The sequence below is a fragment of the Lepus europaeus genome, chromosome 2, assembly GCF_033115175.1.
Source record: "Lepus europaeus isolate LE1 chromosome 2, mLepTim1.pri, whole genome shotgun sequence".
Lineage (NCBI taxonomy): Eukaryota > Metazoa > Chordata > Mammalia > Lagomorpha > Leporidae > Lepus > Lepus europaeus.
The window spans coordinates 115,983,121-116,006,923 of NC_084828.1; the positions used below are offsets into that span (position 1 = coordinate 115,983,121).

The 23,803-nt window shown below is 37.9% G+C and overlaps 1 pseudogene; it reads right to left on the reverse strand.

Moving 5' to 3' along the window:
* LOC133751579 (heat shock cognate 71 kDa protein-like) overlaps window positions 1-23,803 on the reverse strand; it is a 35,020-nt pseudogene that overhangs the window by 10,283 nt on the left and 934 nt on the right.

A 23,803-nucleotide genomic window follows, 5' to 3' on the forward strand; every position in this document is an offset into this window, starting at 1 on the left:
ATGGTCCCTGCTTTCCACTGGGGTCTCATTCATAGATCATTCATGTAAAACATTTTTTGCCACAGCATCTTGGCTTCCCATGTCTGAAATGCTCTAATGGGCTTTGCAGCCAGATCTGAATGCCTTAAGGGCTGATTCTGAGGTCAGAGTGCTGTTTAGGGCATTTGCAATTCTAGGAGTCAGCTATGTGGATTGCTTCAAATGTTGGAACACTCTCCTTTTTAATTCTATCTATTGTTATTACCAGACACTTGGTCTTATTCAAAATACAATTCTGTAAGTCAGCAATTCTTTATCTAAAACTGAGTTATCTTCCCAGAAATTCAGTGAATAAAATGTAATCTGCAGCTATAAATGTTGATTTCTAATCTATTAGTCAACATAGTTTCATTAATACTGTCTTTTATATTAGCTTAATTAAAAAATTAAAGTTTATGATTCCAGAAGCTTTTTGTACATTAAGATAAATAAACTTTCAAAAAATAGACTCAACTTCCAGTCCTATATAAATGAAATGATTAAACATGTTTCAGTAGGTTGCCAGATTGTGGTCAACTAACAGTAGATATGAATTTAGATAATATTTCATTTATCACCAAAGTAATGTATATTATGTAATGAGATATAAGAAATGTGGTTATTATCAGCCATCAAGTGTTATCATTTCCAATTTTGCATATCAAACCCCACTATGACTGCTCACAAGGGATTTCATGTTATATCATTATTTGCTGAAGTTATAACATACTCACCACAACCTTTATCACAAGAGCTCTGTTCTTTGACTACATTCTTGGTTCTATGTTAAGTGCATTATCTTTATCAGCTCTTGGTCATAGCAGCCTGCATAAGCTATGAGAGAAAAGAAATCTTATTTCTTATTCAATGATTTGAATACTATTTGGCACTGTAAGAGTTCTCAATAAATGTTTGCTTGACAAATACCATATTGAACAGTTTTTTGTTAATGTTTGTTTATTAATCATTGCATTCTATTATAGGAAAAGAAACTGAAACTTTTTATTGCTTAAGACGAAAGGAGGATTTGATATCAACTGGTATGCTTTGGTGTCATGTCTGCTAAATTGATTTTAAATTTACTTCCACTAATTCTAGTTCAAAGAGATTGTTTCTGAGTCAGGTCCATACTTTGTGGCTCATATTTCCAGTATATTTCTAGGAAATGTATAGATATGATCACTTTTTTTTAAAATTTATTTGACAGAGTTATACAGTGAGATAGAGACAGAGAGAAAGGTCTTCATTCCATTGGCTCACTCCTCAAATGGCCGCTACAGCCGGCACTGCGCCAATCCAAAGCCAGGAGCCATGTGCGTCTTCCTGGTCTCTGACGCAGGTGCAGGGCCCAAGCACTTGGGCCATCCTCCACTGCCTTGCCGGGCCACAGCAGAGAGCTGGACTGGAAGAGGAGCAACCGGGACTAGAACGCCCATATCAGATGCCGGCGCCGCAGGTGGAGGATTAACCAAGTGAGCCACCGTGCCGGCCCCAGATATGATCACTTTAATATTTTAAGAAAATTGCTCAGTGTCTATTATTTTATAGAATAGGATCTGCTACAGGAGAGATTTTTCCAAATCAAAATTTTCTGCCCATTAGCTTTACTTAGTTTCTCAAACCAATTCATCCAGAAGTTCCAAATTCCATTTACACCTTTGGGATATTAATACTCACTTCCTGACCCATAATATTTGATGGATATAATTTATTTTTATCATCTGAAAAAGTTCAAATTATTTGAAGAAAATTTTTTGGTCCATTGTTACCTAATTTCATTTTATTTATTTATTTTTTATTTTATTTTATTTTTTTTGACAGGCAGAGTGGATAGTGAGAGAGAGAGACAGAGAGAAAGGTCTTCCTTTTTGCCGTTGGTTCACCCTCCAAAGGCCGCTGCGGCCGGCACATCGTGCTGATCTGAAGCCAGGAGCCAGGTGCTTCTCCTGGTCTCCCATGCGGGTGCAGGGCCCAAGGACTTGGGCCATCCTCTACTGCACTCCCGGGCTATAGCAGAGAGATAGACTGGAAGAGGGGCAACTGGGACTAGAACCCCGTGTGCCGGCGCCGCAAGGCGGAGGATTAGCCTGTTAAGCCACGGCGCTGGCGTACCTAATTTCATTTTCATTCCTATGTTTGCCTATACTCTAATAAAGATGCTTTGAATGTGTGTTAATATCTGAAAACTATACTCACCCACAATTCTGCTATAGATCTTAAAAATAATAATGACTTTATGCTTCTTGAGTAGCAAAGTCTGATAATTCTCATTTCCATTATTATTTTGATTCATCTGATAAAGCTGAATTAAAAAGCTTTGTGTAATAATTTTTATTTCTACTTATATTATGCTCCAATAATATATAAATATATAGAGACTTGATGGCAAACTAATTTATTTTTATTATTTGAAGCCTTTTTAAATTCCAATAAAGATTTTCAAATATATTATTTTAAATGTAAGAAACACTTCAGTCACTGTTTTTTGACTTGCAATTATTCCCAAAGAAAGATTAGTGCATCAGTATCTTCCAGAGTAAATGTGTTAGAGAAACACTTGCAAGAAATTAAAGCCATGATAATATTTTTTGCTTCTCTGAATTAGAATCTGGTCCTCATTTAGTAAATATCATTGATTCATTTTTCTAAAGACTACCTGAATAGTTATTAAAGAGAAACTCAGAGTTTTGTGAGTTTGTTTGTTCAGACTAAGGTGAAATGTGAAGCCAAATTATACTTAGATGATATTATATAAATAACTCATTACAGCTTAGTTGTGTTACTAGAAATCACCACTAGGTATAAATGGATAACGAGTTATTAACTTTGAGAGAAAATGTGGGGATGAATTAAAGATTATATGTATCCATTTTGTCTTCATACTTACTTTTTCTTTTATTTTGTCAGATTTATGCCAAGTAAAGAGAGGATAAGCAGGGTACAAAGATAATATTTTTCTATCAATAGCAAAGCATATTAATTTTTATGGCATATTTGATTAAGTTATATGAACAGAGAAGGATGACCAGGTTAATCCTGTAAAAAAAAAAATCTTGTCATTCATCATTAAATAATTTAGCTTGCAAATGTCAATTGAGGACGTGAAAATTAATCCAAGATTGTCAACTGTTTTTTGAGATTTATTTATTTACTTAAAATTCAGATTTACACAGAGAGAGGAGAGGCAGAGAAAGAAAGGTCTTCCATCTGCTGGTTCACTCCCTAGTTGGCCACAACAGCCAGAGCTGTGCTGATCTGAAGCCAGGAGCCAGAAGCTTCTTCCAGGTCTCCCATGAGGGTGCAGGAGCCAAAGAACTTGGGCCATCTTCTACTGCTTTCCCAGGTGATAACAGAGAGCTAGATCGAAAGTAGAGCAGCCAGGTCTAGAACTGGCGCCCATATGGGATGCCAGCACTGCAGGTGGCAGCTTTACCCATTATGCCACAGTGCCGGCCCCATCAACTTTTCTTATCCAGTGGTAAGGCACATTAGGAGGATACTAGGATGAAACCTGTGAAAATAAGGAAATAGCAAAATTTATTTGATTTATCAACTAAGTTATTTAAAATGAGAATACAGTTAAATCAATAGCAATAGATCTGAAAACAATAATATTACATTTAGAACTATGTGGATAGAAAATGAGGAATGATATCATACACAGAAAGTTCAATATTTTCTCAGTCCAGGCCGAAAAAAGACAAAGAACAGAAGACAATGTCTCTTGTTTATTTCCTTCATGTTGCACACGGGCCATTCTATACTTAAAAGTCAGTTTTGCTTTATAGGTAGCACAAAGTCTTTTCAAGCAATGTAACTCTTGCTGCCATTTCACCATCAACATTCCTTAAGTGCTTACAATTTAATATGTTTAATTTTATTTGGTTTAAAATTTTGTTTTTATGTCATCAGAAAATGTTGAAAATTTACACATTATATGAGCAATTCTACATACCTAATTTCATTTTTATTTATTTACATTTTAATAACATAGAACTTGTATATATTTATGACATGTATGCAATATTTCAGCATACACATACATATATATATATATATATATATATATATCCTGTACATTTACCAAATCATGCAAGTAGAATTTCCAGTTATTTATCTTTGCTATATGTTTGGAATCTACCAGTTTCTCTCTTCCAGTAATATCTACAATATATGATACACTGCTGTGAACCATACTGTTTTCCCACTGTACTGTGGAAGAGTATCAATTGTTATATTTAACTGTGCTTTGGTGCCTGCTATCCATCCTCTGCTTTTCCTCTTCATTCTGCCCAATCTCAAGTAGTCACTTTTCTAAGATGAGCTTTTTTAAGTTTTCACATATGAGGGAAAGCAGGCAGTATTTGTACTTTGGTGTCTTTGGTTTATTTCACTTAACATAATGATCATCATGTCCATCCATTTTGCTTAAAATGACAGAATTTCATTTTTCTTATAGCTGAACAACCTTGCCTTGTGTATACATACCGCATTTTCTTTATGCATTCATTCAATGATGGGAACTGGGCTGATTCTACATTTGCTGATTCTGAATAGTGCTGAAAGGAACATGGGAGTGCAAGCATCTCTTTCATATGCTGATTTTATTTGCTTGGAATGCATGCCTAGAAGCGGAGATAACCATATCCTATGATACATCTGTTTTCAGCTTTTGGAGAAAACTACATAATGGTACTACTTTGCATTCCCACCAGTAATACATAAGGGTTCCCTTTTCTCCACATCTTCACAAGCATCTGCTATGTTTTCATCTCTGACTTTGTTTGAAGATTTTTTATTGGTTAGTATAGCTAAACAATTATTGACTATGTTTTTTCCAAAAATCAGCCCTTCTTTTCATTGACTTCAATATATTTTTGGTTGTCTATATCTTATTTATTTATGTTCCAGTCCTTGCTATGATCCTTAGGATGCATAGTGAGGTTGTTCACTTGAAAACTTATAATTTGGCATAGGTGCTTATTGTTATAAGCATTCTTTTATTTATTGCTTTTACTGTGTTCCATATGTTTCGATATGTTTTCATTCTTATTTATTTCAAGGAACCATTTAAGTTTTTTTTTCTTTTTAATGTGAGAAACAGAGATACAAAAAAACAAACAGATAGACAGATCTCCCATTTATTGACTTTCTCAGCAAATGCTCACAACTGCCAGGGTTGAGTAAGCTGAAGCTGTAACAGGAAACCACATCCAGGACACCCATGAATGTGTCAAAGATCCAAATACATGAGCCATTAACTGCTGCCTCCAAGAGTGTGCGTTGGCAGGAAGCTAAAACCAGTAACAGAGCCAGGACTCAAAGCTGGGTACTTCAATATGGAACTCAGGCATCCTGAATGATATAACAGCTACATAAAACACATGTCCCCGTGTTCCCTTTTAATTTCTTTAGTAAGCCATTGTTTGTTCAGAAGTATATTGTTCAGTCTTCATGCACTTTTTTTTTTTTTTTGACTGGCAGAGTTAGACAGTGAGAGAGAGAGAGAGAGAGAGAGAGAGACAGAGAGAGAGAGACAGAGGGAGAAAGGTCTTCCTTTTGTTGGTTCACCCCCAAAAGGCCGCTACGGCTGGCGCTGCGCCGATCCGAAGGCAGGAGCCAGGTGCTTCTCCTGGTCTCCCATGCAGGTGCAAGGCCCAAGCACTTGGGCCATCCTCCACAGCCTTCCCAGGCCACAACAGAGAGGTGGACTGGAAGAGGGGCAACCAGGACAGAATCCAGCACACCAACCTGGACTAGAACCTGGGGTGCTGGCACCACAGGTGGAGGATTAGCCAAGTGAGCCGTGGCGCCGGTCAATGCACTTGTATAATTAATAAAGTTTGCTTTATTATTGATTTCTTATTTTATCCCATCATGCTAAGAAAAAAATACAAGATATGATCTTGAATTTTAAAATTTGTTGAAACTTGCTTTGTGGCTTAAGACATTGTTGACTTTAGAGAATGGTCTACAGACTGATGAAAAGAATTTGTATCCTGCAGCTGTTTGATAATATTTTCTAGAGAGGTCTGCAAGGTCCATTTGGTTTAAAGAAGTTGAGCTCTGATGTTTCATAGTTGATATTTTTTTTGTCTAGTTTACCTGCCCATTGATTAAAATGAGATGATGAAACCTTTACTATTATTGCTTTGGAGCTATCTCTCCCTTTGGTTCTAGCACTATTCTATGAAATTTGATGCTACCGTTTTAGGTACATAAACATTTATAATTATCATGCCTTACTGCTTAATTTATTCATTGATCATCATGCCATGATATTTTTCTCTTTTTGCAGTTTTTGACTTAAAGTCTAGCTTGTTTGATATAAGTACAGATACTTCTAATTTCTTTTGTTTTTTGTTGGTATGATTTTGTTTCTCATCTGGGTGTTTGTGTGTCGTTGTAGTGAAGTAGGTTTCTTTTATACAGAATATTGTTTGGTAATTTTTTTTAATCCATTCAGTCTGTAGCTTTTACCTCGGGAAATTACAGGTAAGTAATGTCATAATCCTGTCATTAAAAACATCTACTGGTTATTTTGAACATTTTTTTTTCTAGTGATTTTTATACTGTCACATGTTTTCATGATGGTAACTAGCTTTCTTTTGCTTCTACATATGTGACTCCCTAATATATCTTTTGTAAGGCTGATATGGTGGTAATGAAATCCCTCAGTTTCTACTTAACTTTGCTAGGCACAACATTCATAGTTGTATTTTCTTCCAGAACCTGGAATACATTATACCATTCCCTTCTGGTCTGCAATATTTCTGCTTATATACCTTCTATTAGTTTAATGGAGGTATCTTTTAAATTTGGCTTTGTGCCTTTCTCTTGCAAATTTTAGAATTTTTTCTTTGTGTTTTTGTTTGTTTGTTTGTTTGTTTGACAGACAGAGTGGATAGAGAGAGAGAGAGAGAGAGACAGAGAGAAAAGTCTTCCATAGCAGAGAGCTGGCCTGGAAGAGGGGCAACAAGGATAGAATCCGGCGCCCCAACCAGGTCTAGAACCCGGTGTGCCGGCGCTGCAAGGCGGAGGATTAGCCTAGTGAGCCGCAGCGCCGGCCCACATGGACCTCTTGTACCAGTTATCAATATCTTCCTCAAGATCTGGAAAATTTTTGGCTATAGTTCCATTGAATAGATTTTTTATGCTTTTATTCCTCACTTATTCCTTCACAGAGCCTTAACATTCAAATATTTATTCATTTAGTCAAGCTCCAAAATCTGAGTATCTTTTCATTCTTTTTGTTTTTAATTTCCCTTCCCCCTTTTTTCTGTCTTATTCATACATTTCAAAAAGCCTGTTTTCAAATTCAAATTTTCTTTCTTCTACTAGATGTAGTGCATTTCACACACCTATCTTTTCTTTCCTCAAAAAGAGGCTTTCAACTATACTTCTTTTTATTTTTCTAAAGATTTATTTATTCATTTTTGAAAGCTAGAGTTACAGAGAGGGAGTGACAGAGAGTGTGAGAGAGAAAGAGACATAGAGAGGGAGAGAGAGAGAGACAGAGAGAGAGGGAAAGGGAGAGAGAGAGAAAGAGAGAGATATTTCAGCGGCTGTTTTATTCATCAGATGACTGCAGCCGCAGCCAGGGACAGGCCAGGAAGTAAACACTTCATATAGTTCTCTCCACATGAGTGACAGAGGTCCAAACACTCTTGGTTAGTCTTTTGCTCCTTTTTCCCAGGCCATTAGCAGGGAGCTAGATCAGAAGTGGAGCAACTGGGATATAACCTGGTGCCTACATGTGATGCCAGTGTCACAGGTGGTGGTACTTCAACTGTACTTCCTACCTAACTTATATAGTTCTTTTTCAAGATGTACCTTTGGTTCTTTTTCAAGATCTTGCTCTCCATTGATTTTGTCATTCCTATCAGGCATTGTTTTTCTGTTTTATTAAACTGACTATGTATTCTTATTTCTTGTAACATCTTCCTGATTCTTTTGAACTCTTTTTTTTTTTTTTTGACAGGCAGAGTTAGACATTGAAAGAGAGAGACAGAGAGAAAGATCGTCCTTCCGTTGGTTCACCTCCCCCAAATTGTCGCTAAGGCCGGCACACTGCGCCAATCCGAAAGCAGGAGACAGGTGCTTCCTCCTGGTCTCCCATGCGGGAGCAGGGCCCAAGCGCTTGGGCCATCCTCCACTGACTTCCTGGGCCACAGCAGAGAGCTGGACTGGAAGAGGAGCAAGTGGGACAGAATCTGAAGTCCCGACCGGGACTAGAACCCGGTGTGCCAGCGCCACAGGTGGAGGATTAGCCTAGTGAGCCGTGGCACTGAACTGAACTTTTGATAAAACATTTTATCACTCTCATTTTCTTTAGAATCTATTACTAATGTGTTTATTTTTTCCTTTGTGGGCCTATAATGCCTTGCTTTTTTATATTTCCTGTATTTCTCTGTATTTCTACCTTGACATTTGAATACCTGTTGATCACTTGACTCTGTGACTTTTAACAGGAGCTTTTTTAAAGATGTGTCCTCTGTCAGTTATTTGGCATTAGTTCCAGTTAGGTTCTGAATTACATTTCCCAATATGTTCTTCCACTATAATTGATGACATCAGCAATGGGAGCATGGGAGGTTCTGCTGGTTCTCTACAGTGGTACATGGATCGTGGTGGTAACCTATAGGGTAGGGTTTAAAGTCATGTGTCTCCTTCATTCTTTATTAGTAGAATTCATGGAAGGGTTGGCCTGGAATTCCTGAGTCATAATTCTGGTCCCTGATGTGACAGGAATACATCTGATGTTCTGGTAGTGTCATCTCAAAGTCCAGTAGGGATTCATGGGCCTCCATGTTTCCAGCCTCAGGTTCTAAGCAATGCATTTTTATCCTTTGCTAGACAATTAAGTCCCTTCATGTTATGCTGTCTGGGTAAGGGTGAGGAATGGAGTAAGCAGTCCTGTGGCCACAAATGCCACAATGCTAAATTTCTACCAGAACCCACAGCCCTCTAAGACTAGCATAGTATGGGTTATAATCAAGTGCTAGTTTGCTATGGGTTACATGCTGCTAAGGTGGTCTTGCAGGTTGAGACTGATGTAACCAGCCTCATGTGATGCTGACCAGGATATATATCTAATCAATGGGGCCACATATCTACTCTTGGCAATGGATTTGTTGCAGAAACTCTTTTGTACATGCGCTGGCCTGAACACAAAGATAATCAAGATTTTTTCAATGATGAGTTTTACCAGGCTTCTACTAAATTCTTTTTTTTTTTTATTGGTCATAAAGTCTTTATTTTTTTTTATTTTTTTAACTTTTATTTAATGAATATAAATTTCCAGTGTACAGCTTATGGATTACAGTGGATTCCCCCTCCCATAACTTCCCTCCCACCCGCAACCCTCCCCTCTCCCACTCCCTCTCCCCTTCCATTTGCATCAAGATTCATTTTCAATTCTCTTTATATACAGAAGATCAATTTAGTATAAAGATTTCAACAGTTTGCACCCACATAGAAACACAAAGTGAAACATACTGTTGGAGTACTAGTTATAGCATTAAATCAAAATGTACAGCACATTAAGGACAGAGATCCCACATGAGGAGCAAGTGCACAGTGGCTCCTGATGTTGACCCAACAAATTGACACTCTAGTTTATGGCGCCAGTAACCATCCTAGGCTGTTGTCATGAGTTGCCAAGGCTATGGAAGCCTTCCAAGTTTGCCGACTCTGATCATATTTAGACAAGGTCATAAAAGACAGAGTGAGGATAGTAACCAATGATCCTAAGAGTGGCATTTACCAGGTTTGAACAATTATACAGCATTAAGTGGGGAAGAGGACCATCAGTACACACAGGTTGGGAGTAGAGCCATTGGTGGTAGAGTAGAGGTTATGATTACAAAGGAATGAGGCCCAAGTGCACTAGACAGGGCCTAGAACAAAGGACAGAGGAGCTAAGAACGATGCTGTCTAAGCTACAAGTAATTTTTCTGATTGAGAGGCAAATAGAACATTTTAATTTGTGTGACCTGAATCTGTGTATCATATGTTTTAAACTTGTTGGTAGAAAGAAACTAAAAACATTTTAGATGGTTGTGCTTAAGTTTACTGGTTAAACAAACTACACCATGTTAGATATTTAAGAGGTGTTTTCAAATACATGATTCTTAAAATTTATAGAAGGCATTGGACCTTCTGGTAAATGTTTTCTTAAGTTGTTATCTAATGGTTGAAACGGTTTGCTAAGTATTCATGTAATATTGCTATTGTCATCAAGCGATCTAGGTCTTGCTCCCTCATTTCTCTATTCTAAGCCCAACTTGTTCTTTCATTTCTCTATTCTCTTCAAGGTAGGAAACTAATTCTAATATAAAGGAATCTGTAGGACGCACAATTTAATCTTTAGACCTTATAAAAGAGATGGCTAACATTTTTCTGTAATAGCATAGCCAAAATAAGAACTTAAATAATAATCTCATAGCTAGATTCACTTCGCCATCAGCGAAGTATACAGTAAGTAGAAGAAACCTCCCTTTCAGACCAAAGGGAAAGAAAGTTTTAAAGTGAGAATATAATTTTCCTCATGGGCATTGTCTACCTTAGAAAAACTACTACAGAACATGCCTGTGACTATAGACTTATAGTTCAGGCCACCGAAGATTAGAGATGAGACTTGGGCACTCCCTTGACTTGCATCCTCTGGTCTGCTTTAACACAAACCAGGAGGAAAAGAAAGCTAGGCATCAGAAGCAACGGGTGGCAGACCTATTAATGGCTGATCTGTACAGTGATCTGCCCTCAAGGAGACCCAACAGGCCAGTCCACTGCAGTGGCTTTCAAAGTGGTAAGCCTGGACTTCAGCAGAAGTCAGCTTGTGAAGAGCCCTGGCAGCTCTGCCAAGAGTTGGATCACTGGAGATGGACCTGCCCTGGAGTCGAAGGATGCCCAGGTCAGAGCCACAGATCTTATTGGCTCTAAGCTGAAAAGCCCTTCACTCAGCCCAACTTCCAAAGTGACCACTGCAGCTGAGGGTATGGTCAAGTAGGGTCAGCAACATTGCAGGCAGAACTGTAAATTTCTTGTTAGAGATGCCCCCTGCCTTTACCTGGTCAGCTCTCCTCCCAGGCCAGCCAAGTAATGAAAGTCAACAGAGTGCCTTCCCCTAGGAGGTTCACACCTCCCTTAGGATATTCCCCATGTGAAGAGATAGATAGTTCTGGGCCTCTTAACTTACAAGGCCTAAAGCCCACCAGATTATTATCAAGCCCCTTCTATCAGGTTCTATTTGCCTCTCAATCAGAAAAATTACTTGTTGCTTAGACAGCATCGTTCTTAGCTTCTACCAAATTCTAAGGGAGCAGTCCTGTGCTCACTCTGGTGTCCTATTTCCAAGTTGCTGGAGGCATGCACTTTGCTGTCTACCCAAAATTGAGGAAGGGTTGGTTAAGATAGTTCCTTCACCATCCATGCTGGCAGTAAACTGGATTACAGCCTAAACTCAGTCACAGGATCCGTCACTGTCTCGAAGATATGTGTCAGGTCCTCATGAGGCTGAGGGTGTAGACTAAAACACTAGTTCATTGTTCCAGAGTGCAGATTTCCATCTGATTCTTGTGCAAGCATTGAAGTGGCATCTGTCAGTACTGGCCTAGGTAAAGGATCCTCAGGGCTCTATCTAGTGTTGTATCTCACTCTAGAGGGGTGGTCACAGAGTTTTAAGACTGAATTAAGTTTCCTTTCATACTATTCTTTTGATGAATTTTGATTCTTTATTGCCTGTTCCAGATTGGGGTTAGGAGAGGGGTGACACTAACAACTCTCCTTCTTGCCTTTTTCATTGGGTATTTTCTTGTAAAGTCTATTATAAGCAGATGGATCATATGTTTAAGACATCAAATATTTCATAAGTGATCACTTGCTAATCCCAAAACTGTTTTAATGCACATCCTTATAATATTTACTTTTTTTTAGAAAGATATTTCTCTGATGTTTTTCAAATGTTTACATGCTTCACAATCATCTGGAAACCATGTTAGTTTACATATAACCAAAATTTCTCACTCAATAGATTTGGGCTGGAAAAAGAATTTGCATTTCTAATAACTTACTATGAAATGCTGTCACTATAGACTGTGGGCCATAAATTGAAAGCATTTCTTTAATCGTTTTTAATTCCAAACCTTTATTTTTGAAGTTTGCTTGATATTCCTTTTCTTTCATTTTATTTTTATCAATTTTTTAAATGTCAAATGGAACTTTCTCTAAACTCAAGTCCCAATTCTTCTGGGCAAAATTTGTTTCCATCTCTTCTGTTTTCATAAGAAATGTCAACAATAAGAAATGTTTGACAATATTCATTTATCTTATATTATAGTTATTTGTATATGTTAGAATAATATCCTATTAAGTTTTTACATTTCCCTTTAGGAAATTGAATCCTATGGGTGTCCCTGAATGAGCCTGGACCCCAAGTACAGATCTTCTTGAAATGGAAATTAATATCAGGTGTAAATGTTACAAACAAAGTCAGATAGTACATTGCAGCTTCTAAACTTGACAATCATCTGATTATATAGTCTTCATATTTCCCACTGTTACCTACCCATACACATATGCTGAAATCAGACACAACTCCATGAAAGTCTAGCTACTTTGTGGTGAAGAAGAGAATAGAAAAACGGAAAGAACTGGTATAAAGAATGGGACTTTTGCATAAGAAAGCAAAAATGTGTTTTCCTATGAATCAGATGGGATGCAAGGACTATTCTGGAGCACATAAATGTTGGTCCAGTACAAATTTGCCATAGGCCTGCAAGCGTATCACTCAAGAACCTGTAGATAACAGAGTATCAGTTACATGGAGAATATTTGGTAATCAGAAGACAAAGACCATGGTATTCCTCAAAGCAGAAGAAAAGTTTGGTGATAGAGATGTCATCAGTATATACCAGGCAGTATTCAGCTACTATGTTGAGGCATCCTTTTTCAGACAAGTAGATATTTATTCAATTGTATTTTAACATAGTAAATGAATATATATATATATATGTATATATATAAAACTTGAATTATATATCAAAACAGCATGGGATTTCAGACAGAGATGTAACCTTAAATATCAGGTATTTAAGAGATTGGATGAAATATGGAATCTAAAAATTCCCAACAGTATAGAAGAATATAGCAAAAATGAAGTTCTACATTTATTACTAAATTTTAATGTATTTTTTATTTCTCAGGAAAGAGAAATGAAAATGGCATAATCAGTTATAATAAGGGTCTTTTCTAGGCACTTATTTCTTGAATTTTCATTCTAAAAATGGCACCAGAGTCATTAAGATGGGATTGTATCCTACTCATGGTTCAAAATTTTAAATTACTGATAATGCAAAATAATGCAAATTTCAAATATATTTTATAAGATAGTATGCAATCAGCCGATAAAGATTCCTTACATATGAATTTTGAAAATTAAGGTCTTTAAAATAGCATCTCTAAAATGTAATTTTTCTTAAGATGGAATATGGATTTGTTCATACAGTATCCCATAACATTTTCTTGTGCAATTATTCATATGTTAATTTGATAGTAAAATTTTGTGTTGTTTCTGCTGTGTTTTGTATGATTTTGTCAATGGTCTATATGTGCCTATGTAAAATTTCTCTGCTAGGCATACCTCATTTTCAATTTATAAAATTGTGTTTGTGTTTGTGGTACTATTTTTTAAATTTCATATGTCTCCCCCACTGGGTTGCAAAGTGTGAAACAAGTTTTTTTTTTTTTTTTTTTTTTCCCCCTTGGGCTATTTTACTCAGAAGAATTTTTAGAGGAAAATAGAGTGTTAACAATTAGTGGAGAAGTGCAAATATTATTTTTACAAGTAGGTTAGAATATTTACATTTAAACTTGCACTTCTGATTCCTCCTTGCAACCAGTGAGCATTTCTGGATTTCCCCAACTAGATTCCTAAGGTCTGAATCACTTTTCTCTGCTGTGAGGAGTGCTTCAATGGCAATATTTAAAGAGGGATTTTAAATAGTATCTTTCTTTGCTCATCTAGAGACCTTTCTTCAAATCAAATTAGAAGTGACCTTTCTAAAATATAAATGCTGTCAGCCCACTTAAAATCCTTAAATGGCACTGCATTTCATAAAGTGTAAAGTCCACGGTACTTAGCTGACTGCCATTCCCTCTCTAAGCAGTTCCTGCCTTATTTGCTTAGACCATTCCCTGCTATTCCTCCAAACAAAACTATACTGAGGTAAAAATATAAAGATTTTGTGAACGTGTCACGTATTTCACATCTCCATGAATTCCTACAAATTATCTTCTGCTCTCTTTTATTCTTTCTTTACATGCTTCCATTTCAATAGAGTCCTGTTAATCTCATTAATCTGCCAAAACTGAGCTCACATTAACTTTTCTGTAGTCTGCAAGTAGGACCATATGTGGGACCTTCTTTTTTACTCTCGTAATAGGGCTCATTTATAGCACTTGCATAATTTTTTATAATTCTTATTTAGTGGGGTTCTAAGTGCAAGAGTAATTGACCTATATTGTATATTATAACAATACAGTTTAATGACCCATTTCAGTTATACAACTCTTAAATAACATTATTAAAATATCCTATCTTAATTGTATTATCATTTATAAAATAATTATATTTACATTCACTGACAGAATTTGGCCAATAACATCTATTTTTATTGCTTATTGAGTAAAATACTGGTACTATATTTGAAGCAAATTTTAGTCTTTCATTTTAGATCACTTAGGAGCAAGGAATCTCAGTTCTATTACAATATCCTCCATTAATATAAACCCAATATCAGAATTTATAAAAGGTTATCTGGCTTACTGAAATCTAAAACTAACTCATAAGTTTTATTGTAAACTAAAACACATACATATATTTTAGAAATAATGAGATCCTTTCAATTAGGATTGACTCAATATTTATTTTTATGAAAATTTATTTGTACGCATAGGAGCAAAATGCTTCTCCTTTATTTAGTCTCTTGATATAAGCACCCTCGGAAATAGGCAATGATTTGTCTGTTGTTGTAAGCTTTGGATAATTTTCCCATTATTTTCATGAAAGACTCTATTTCTGTATATGTGAATAATAAACATTCAACTTGCTATCATTTACTTATCTACCCATTAATTTATGTATTTATTCACAAACTTTTTATTACCTACCATGCCTCCATTACTCTTCTAGGGAATTCATATTTTAAAAATCAGACAATTTTCTACCCCCATGAAGCTTAACTTTTCCTGGAGGAAATTTACAATCAAGACAAAAATTGGCTGGCACCGCGGCTCACTAACCTAATCCTCTGCCTGCAGCGCCAGGACCGGGGATTCTAGTCCCAGTCGGGGCGCCAGATTCTGTCCTGGTTGCTCCTCTTCCAGTCCAGCTCTCTGCTGTGGCCCGGGAAGACAGTGAAGGATGGCCCAAGTGCTTGGGCCCTGCACCCGCATGGGAGACCAGGAGAAGCACCTGGCTCCCAGCTTTGGACCAGCACGGTGCACCGGTCGCAGCGGCCATTGGGGAGTGAACCAATGGAAAAGGAAGACCTTTCTCTCTGTCTCTCTCTCTCTCTCACTGTCCACTCTGCCTGTCAAAATAAAAAAAAGACAAAAATTTATCAGATAACATCATAAAATATCATAGAATATTAAGTAGTGGGAGGGATAAAAACTACTAACTATGAGAGTAATTTTAGGAAGAGATATCAGGGAAGGGCATCCTGAAGAGTTGTCATTTGAGCAAATACATAAACAAAATGACAGAATGAACTGAGAAATTTCCAGTTGGACTTCTCCCAGGCTGCTTAAAACTCAACTTTTTTTTTTTTTTTTTGACAGGCAGAGTGGACAATGTGAGAGAGAGACAGAGAGAAAGGTCTTCCTTTTCCATTGGTTCACCCTCCAGTGGCCACTACAGCCGGTGTGCTGCAGCTGGCGTGCTGTGCGGATCTGAAGCCAGGAGCCAGGTGCTTCCTCCTGGTCTCCCATGCTGTGCCCAGGCAAAACTCAACTTTTAATTTCCTTTATCAGATATGTTGCCCAGCCACTGTATTTCCCCATCTCAGTGAGTGTTCCTGTTATTCATCAGTTTATGTTAGAATGGTTAATGTTACCTCTATGCTTACCTATTTCACTCTCAAATATATTTACCCTGAATATTGCCACCTTTCTCCAAGTCCACCACGACACTTTGCTCCTAGAATAAGGATGCAAATGTTTGAAAGGACCTATGTGACCTCAATGTTTGGCTCCTTTCTGGTCACCTTCGTCACACAAGCTCGCTTTGTGCTCTACTCTTCCTAGTCACACTGGTATACCTACTTATTTTAATTATTTATTTTTTAATTGAAAGGATATATAAAAACAGATCTTCCATATGATGATTAACTCCTCAAATGGCCACAATGGGGAGGGCTGGAGCAGGCCAAAGCCAGGATTCAGGAGCTTCATTCGGGTCTTTCATGTAGGTGCAGGGGCCCGAGTAATTAGGCCATCATCTGCTGCCTTCCCAGGTGCGTGACAGGGAGCTGGATCAGGAGAGTTGCAGAGACTCAGTGGCATCCACACAATGCTGGCCCTGCACACTGCTTGTTTTTACTTCTTTGGTTTCCTTATAATTTTCTCCACAGTGATAAAATTCTACAGCTATACTTGGAAAATTCTTCCATTCTTAATTGCTCAATTCATTTGTATTCATTGTTAAATTCTCAGGACATTCACTACCTGAGGGAACTCTTTTAACTTTCCTGATGAGGACAACTTACTCCCTCCTGTCATTGGTCCCAAAGCACTTTCCTTCCCAGAATTCTTCCTGGACAATTTGTGTATACATTTGTTTTCTTGATGATGTGATTAACATATTTATTCCCCACACACTCTGAGTCTTTCAAAAGTGCATGCCAGACAAGTTTTGTTCTAAAATTGATTTACTAATAAATCAATAAGTAATCACTGGACGAATAATCAAATTCATCAATTTGTCCATTAATAGGTTTCTTCTCCAGCACTCTCCCCCAACCTATTACAATTTATATGCTTAATTTTTTAAAGATTTATTTATTTATTTGAAAAACAGAGCTACAGAGAGGCAGAGGCAGAGGGAGAGAGAAGCCCTCCATCTGTCAGTTCACTTCCCAGATGATCATAGTGACCAGAGCTCCGCCTATCCGAAGCCAGTAGCCAGGAGGTTCTTCTGGGTCTCCCACACAGGTTCAGGGGCCCAACGACTTGGGACATCTTTCACTGTTTTCCCAGGCCATAGCAGAGAGCTGTATTGGAAGTAGAGCATCCAGGACTCCAACAAGACACCCTTTTAGGATGCGGCACTGCAGGCGGTGGCTTTATCACAGCACTGGTCCCACATTCTTTTTTTTTTTTTTTTTTTTTTCCGAATTACTCTAGATTCTTTTTACTGCTGGACTTTTGAACATGCTGTTCTCTCTGTTTGAAGAAGAATTTTCATTATGGTTTTTCTCCACTCTTCACATTATACTATAATTAACACTTTGAGAAAGAAAACTTTCTAGAAAGTTCAACCTCTTCAGTCTTCTAGACTCTTTCTGCTGTTCTTTTTCAAAAGCTATGATTTAATTGTATAAATACACAATTATTGGGGCTGGCATTGTGATGTAGCAGGTTAAGCTGCCACCTGCAATGCTAGCCTCCCAAATAGGCACCATTTTAAGACCTGGCTGCTCCACTTCCAATCCAGCTTTCTGTTAATGTGTCTGGGAAAGCAGCAGAAGATGGCCCAAGTGCTTGGGCTCCTGTACCCATGTGGGAAACCCAGAAGAAGCTCCTGGTTTCTGGCTTCAATCTGGCCAAACCCTAGTTTTTACAGCCATTTGGGAATGAACCAATGGATGGAAGATCTATCTTCCCCCACCTCACTATCTCTTTCTCTTTCTTTCTTGCTTTCCCTCATTTTCAAATAAAAAATAGACAGTTATTTTCATTTTTCCCCATTTATGTTGTCTATTTGACTATGAGCTCTACAGAGCTGGAGACTATCCTAATTTGTACATTATTTGATCCTCTGTAACTAGCACAGTGGTTTGTGCATATTAGACTAATATTTTGCACTAACAGCTTAGTAAAAAAAATAAAAATCAGAAAGTCTGAGAATTACATTTTATTAAAATGTACATATCTGTTTTCTCATATATATTAATTTCTCTCTTGATTTCACATTTGGACATATTCAAAGGCCCCTACAGCTGCTCAGAGATGTTTCCATTATTAAATTCACAAGAAATCATGTCTGAATCCACACCGAGTGTTGGCACGAAGCTTTCTCTTTCTGTGCATTTATTATCAATAAACAAAGCATGCACTTCAGCTACTCTCCATTCTGAAGGGTGATTCCTCTTGTACAGACAACTCTCTCAACACCCCATCACACTACTGGAAACCAGTTTTACATCACCTTTACTTTTGCATGGGAGTTATTCTGTCTCCCCACCCCCTGGAGCTTTTCTTTTAATGGTTTATCTGTATGTTTACCAGGGGCACTCTTGCTTCCTTTTCTTTCTTGTAGTTATTCAAGTGGAAATAAAGATCAGATTTTTTTTAAGATTTTGTTTATTTATCTGAGAGGTAGAGTTACAGACGGTGAGAGAGAGAGAGAGACAGAAAGAAAGTTCTTCCATCCTCTGGTTTACTTCCCAAATGGCCACAACAGCTGGAGCTCTGATCGGAAGATAGGCAGGAGCCAGGAGTTTCTTCTGGGTCTCCCACACTGGTGCAGGGGTCCAAGCGCCTGGGCCATCTTCTACTGCTTTCCCAGGCCATATCAGAGAGCTGTATTGGAAGAAGAACAGCCAGGATTAGAACTAGTGCCCATATGAGATGTCGATATCGCAGGCGGAGGCTTAACCCACTGCACCACAGCACTGGCCCGGGTCAGATTGGTTTATCACAGCAATAGCACAGGAAAGGTGGGCACATATGAAAGGTTGTGCATGCTTGAGCACATGATTTATTTTCTCATCTTACATCAAACAACAGAGATAGGAAATAATATTGTTTATCTGAGCATTTCCCTTCATTAAGTTTCCAAGAATGCTCATTTATTAAACATTTTTCTCACAGCCTTAATAGAAATTACTCCTTTTCCATTCTTTTCATTATGTGCTACGTGATATTGTGTTAGTCACACTAATATTATGCCACTACAGTTGCCTTTCTGTTTGTATGATTTCATGTATAATAAGCTAAATAGGGAATGCTCATAATCTCTCCAATCACTGTGAAATATTTATTCAAAATATTAGCTAAGAATTACTGAATATATTTTGAAAACATTGTATAACACCTACTTGTTCCTATGTAAATTACATACAGGGTTGTTTTATTCTACATTTGTACATTCTAAATTAAATAACAATAGATGAAATTTTGAAGCAATTTAAGTGGTTTCACATCATGCATTAAAATACCACAGACTCAAGAAACCAGCATGAATATTATGTACTGTAGTTGACCCTGCTTTCTTTCATGCACCAAAAGAAACACATTCTATTGTTTACCCAAAAAGAATTTTTCCAGACTCCAAGTTACTAGATGCTGAAAATAGCAAGAGATGCAAGGAAGGACCAAAAGCTTTCTCTATGTAGGCTTCAGACATTCTGTAAACAAATGCATTTGGACTTGATAATTTAGCAAACAAGCATGTTCACAGTGAGATTTATCTAATGAAATTATTTTAGATATTAATACAGATGATGGCTTAATATAAGGAAGTGGACTATTTCATAATCTTGGAGGTAAGTAGATTTGTTTTCATTTTTAAACAGTTTATTTGAAATAATATTTTATCTAAAGAAGACTTAAAAGCAGAATAGAGAGTTACTGTATACCCTTTATCCAGTTATCTCTAAGGCTAACCTTTTCCATAACATGGATTCTTGATCAGACTAGCCAATTGATGATATTATTAACAAAACTAAAATTTTCTTTCTATTTCAAGTTTTCCCGTTAATGTCATTTTCTAGATCCATAATCAAATCCAGGATGTCACGATAACTTTCAGTCATTGTATCTCCTTAATGTTCTCTATTCTGTAAGAATTTCTCAGACTTTTCCTTCTTAACTGAAGATTCCTGGTCAGATAATTTGACCTGTAGAAAATACTTCCATTGGATTTGGCTATTTTGTCATGATTAACCTTTGTTTGTCAGTTTAGGAAATAATGTCACACAGGTAAAATGCCCTTCTCATGATGTCATATCAGAAGCCCAATGAGACTACCACTAATTCTGTAAATGTTTAACTTTACTACTTGGTTAAAGTAACAGTGTCCACCAGATTTTCCACCATGAAATTTATTGTTGCTTGGCTCTTCCTATTCTGTTCATAAGAAGTGAATCATTAAATTCAAATGATGAGAATTAATTTCTATCTGCAAAAGAAAGATTATCAGAGACTTTGTGGACACCTGTTAACATCAAAACACTGAGTCATTAATATTCTAGGAATATTAGAGAATATGGCAATATAGTGCCCTCTATTAAAGTTTTCTTCACTAATATTTTTAAAAGATTTATTTTATTTATTTGAAAGGGAGACAGAGAGGGAGAGAGAGAGAGAGAGAGGGATAGAGAGAGAGAGAGAGAGAGAGGAAGACCGAACAAGATCTTCCATTCCCTGTTTTACTCCCTGAAAGGCCACTACATCTGGGGCTTGGCAAGACCAAAACCAGGAGCCTGGAATTCCAGCAGAGTCTCCCATATAGGTGCAGAGACCTACCCACTAGGGCTGTCTTCCCTTGTTTCCCTAAGCACAATTGCAGGAGGCTGGATCTGAAGCAGAGCAGTTGGGAGTTGAATCAGTGCTTTAATAAGAGATGTTGGCACTGCAGGTGGCAGCTTAACTTGCTGTGCCACATTGCCTGCCCCATGTCCACTAATTGTAACAGTAATAAGTGGATCTTGCAGGCAACAATTTTTATTATCGTGTGCTAGTGGTAAGTTCCTATTTTGTTCATTCCCCTTACAACTATTATTTCAAAGTTTTCTGCACGAGATAGTTGTAATTTCTACTGAATTTTTATATTTATCTAAACATGCTTATATTTCTATGGACTTAGGATATTTATTTAACTCTTATAATTTTAATCAAATCTTTAAATTTTATTTAAATTGTGTCAGTTTTGGCCCATGGGGGGAAGTCTTGAGTTGGAGCTTGCCTTATGTATTAATTCTTATAGCAGTGCTTCACTTTCTGACACCACAATATATGCTGCAGGCTCACCAATTATTTTGATATAATATTCCTAAAATGAGCCATTTATCCTGTTGTATGTTGTCCTTTTATTAAATAATGGTATTAGGAAACCAAGACCTGAGCTACGCAATTTTTTTTTTTTTTCTACACAGGTCTTGCTGTGAATTCTTGGTAGCATTCGTGACAGTTAGCATTATTTACTTTTATTTTTGCTAGTCCAATGAGAATTTGGTTATAGCTCATTATTTTTTTTTTTATTTGATTGGCAGAGTTACAGACAGTGAGAGGTAGAGACAGAGAAAAGTCTTCCATCCGCCGGTTCACTCCCCAAATGGTCGCAACAGCTGGAGCTATGCCGATCCAAAGCCAGGAGTCAGGACATCCTCTAGGTCTCCCATGCTTGTGCAAGGGCCCAAGGACTCTGGCCATCTTCCACTGCTTTCCCAGGCCATCAGCAGAGAGCTGGATCAGAAGAGGAGCATCCAGGACTAGAACAAGCATCCATATGGGATGCTGGCACCACAGATGGAGAACTAATCTACACCACAACACTGGCCCCTCATTATGGTTTTGATTTGCTGAATTTAGTTGAAAATCATGAATAAGTATACTTAAAGATATTTTGGCTACTTGTTACTTTTTCGTACATTAATTGTCATTTTTTTAAAAAAATTATTTTATTTATTTGAAAGTCAGAGTTACACAGAGAGAAGAGGCAGAGAGAAAGAGAGAGAGAAGTCTTCCACTAGATAGTTCACTCCCCAATTGGCCACAATGGCTGGAGCTGCACCAATCCGAAGCCAGGAGCCAGGAGCTTCCTCTAGGTCTTCTTCTCAGGTGCAGAGGCCCGAGGACTTGGGCCATCCTCCACTGTTTTCCCAGCTGGATGTGGAAGTGGAGCGCCCATATAGGATGCCGGCACCCCAGGCCAGGGCATTAACCCACAGCACCACAGTGTGTAAGACTCTCACTATATGAAGCATATTGTGATTACCAACCTGATGGCCAAGATAGTAATTCAAGATTTATGAATGTGTCTAAGAGCAATATCTCATGTTTCTATGTTACCATTGCTTCTGACCAAAACTCTCAAGATTTAATTAAATCTTCATAGTATTTGGGTTTCTTTCAATGCTGCTGTCCATTCAAAAGTGGACATCTGGCCAAAGCAAGTAGAGATATTTTGTTATAAACCAAAGCTTAACCTTATCCTGTATTTATGAGGAGTGAACATGAGGTTAAAACCCAATGAAAATAGCTTTCATTTAATAAAATAATTAATTGATTCACATAAAGTTCCATTTGAGAACTTTTATATAAAAACATTTTGCTCACATCTACATTTCTAATTGAAATAGGATGATCAGAATGAAAAGATCAAAATACAAGTTAAAACTGTTTAGATCCTCCGCCTTGCGGCGCCGGCACACCGGGTTCTGGTCCCGGTCGGGGCGCCGATCCTGTCCCGGTTGCCCCTCTTCCAGGCCAGCTCTCTGCTGTGGCCAGGGAGTGCAGTGGAGGATGGTCCAGGTACTTGGGTCCTGCACCCCATGGGAGACCAGGATAAGCACCTGGCTCCTGCCATCGGATCAGCGCGGTGCGCTGGCCGCAGCGCGCCTACCGCGGCGGCCATTGGAGGGTGAACCAACGGCAAAAGGAAGACCTTTCTCTCTGTCTCTCTCTCTCTCTCACTGTCCACTCTGCCTGTCTAAAAAAAAAAAAAAACTGTTTAGAAAGCTTAGGATTACAAAACCCAAATTTTAATGTCAAATTTATCCATACAATTTCTATTATAACTTTTAAATTAAAGATCACATTTAAGGGGCTAGCCGAATGTGTAGCTTGTGTAATGGGTAATGCTGCTGCCTGCAGAGCCAACAAAGCCATATTTACACCAAATTGTGTGTCAGATGCTCCACTTCTTCTTTTCTTCTTCTTTTTAAAAATAAAGGTCTATTTGTTTATTTATTTGAAAGTCAGAGTTACAGGGAGAGAGAATGAGGTCTTCTATCCTCTGGTTCACTTCCCAGATGGCCACAACGTGCTGAGCTGTACCTATCCTAAGTCATGAGCCAGGAGCTTCTGCCGGGTCCCCCAGGTGCGTGCAGAGGCCCAAGTATTAGGGCCATCATATATTGCTTTCCTAGGCCATAGCAGAGAGCTGGATCAGAAGTGGAGTAACCAGGACTCGAACCAGAGCCCACATGAGATGCTGGCATTGCTTAGCTTCACCAGCTAAGCCACAGTGCCAGCCCCTGCTCCACTTCTGATCCAGCTCCCAATTAATGGTCTAGGAAAAACAATGGAGAATGACCCAAGTGCTTAGGTCCCTGCCACCCATTTGGGAGACCTGGATGAAGTTCCTGGTTTCAGCCTAACCCCACCATGGTCGTTGTGGGCATCTGGAGAGTTAACCAATAGATGGAAACCTCTGTCTCTCCCTTCCTCTTTGTAAATCTGACTTTCAAATAAATGAATCTTTAAATGCTTATAGCAGCTCAACTCACAATAGCTAAGATATGGATTCAATCCAGATCCCCATCAACTGATGTACAGA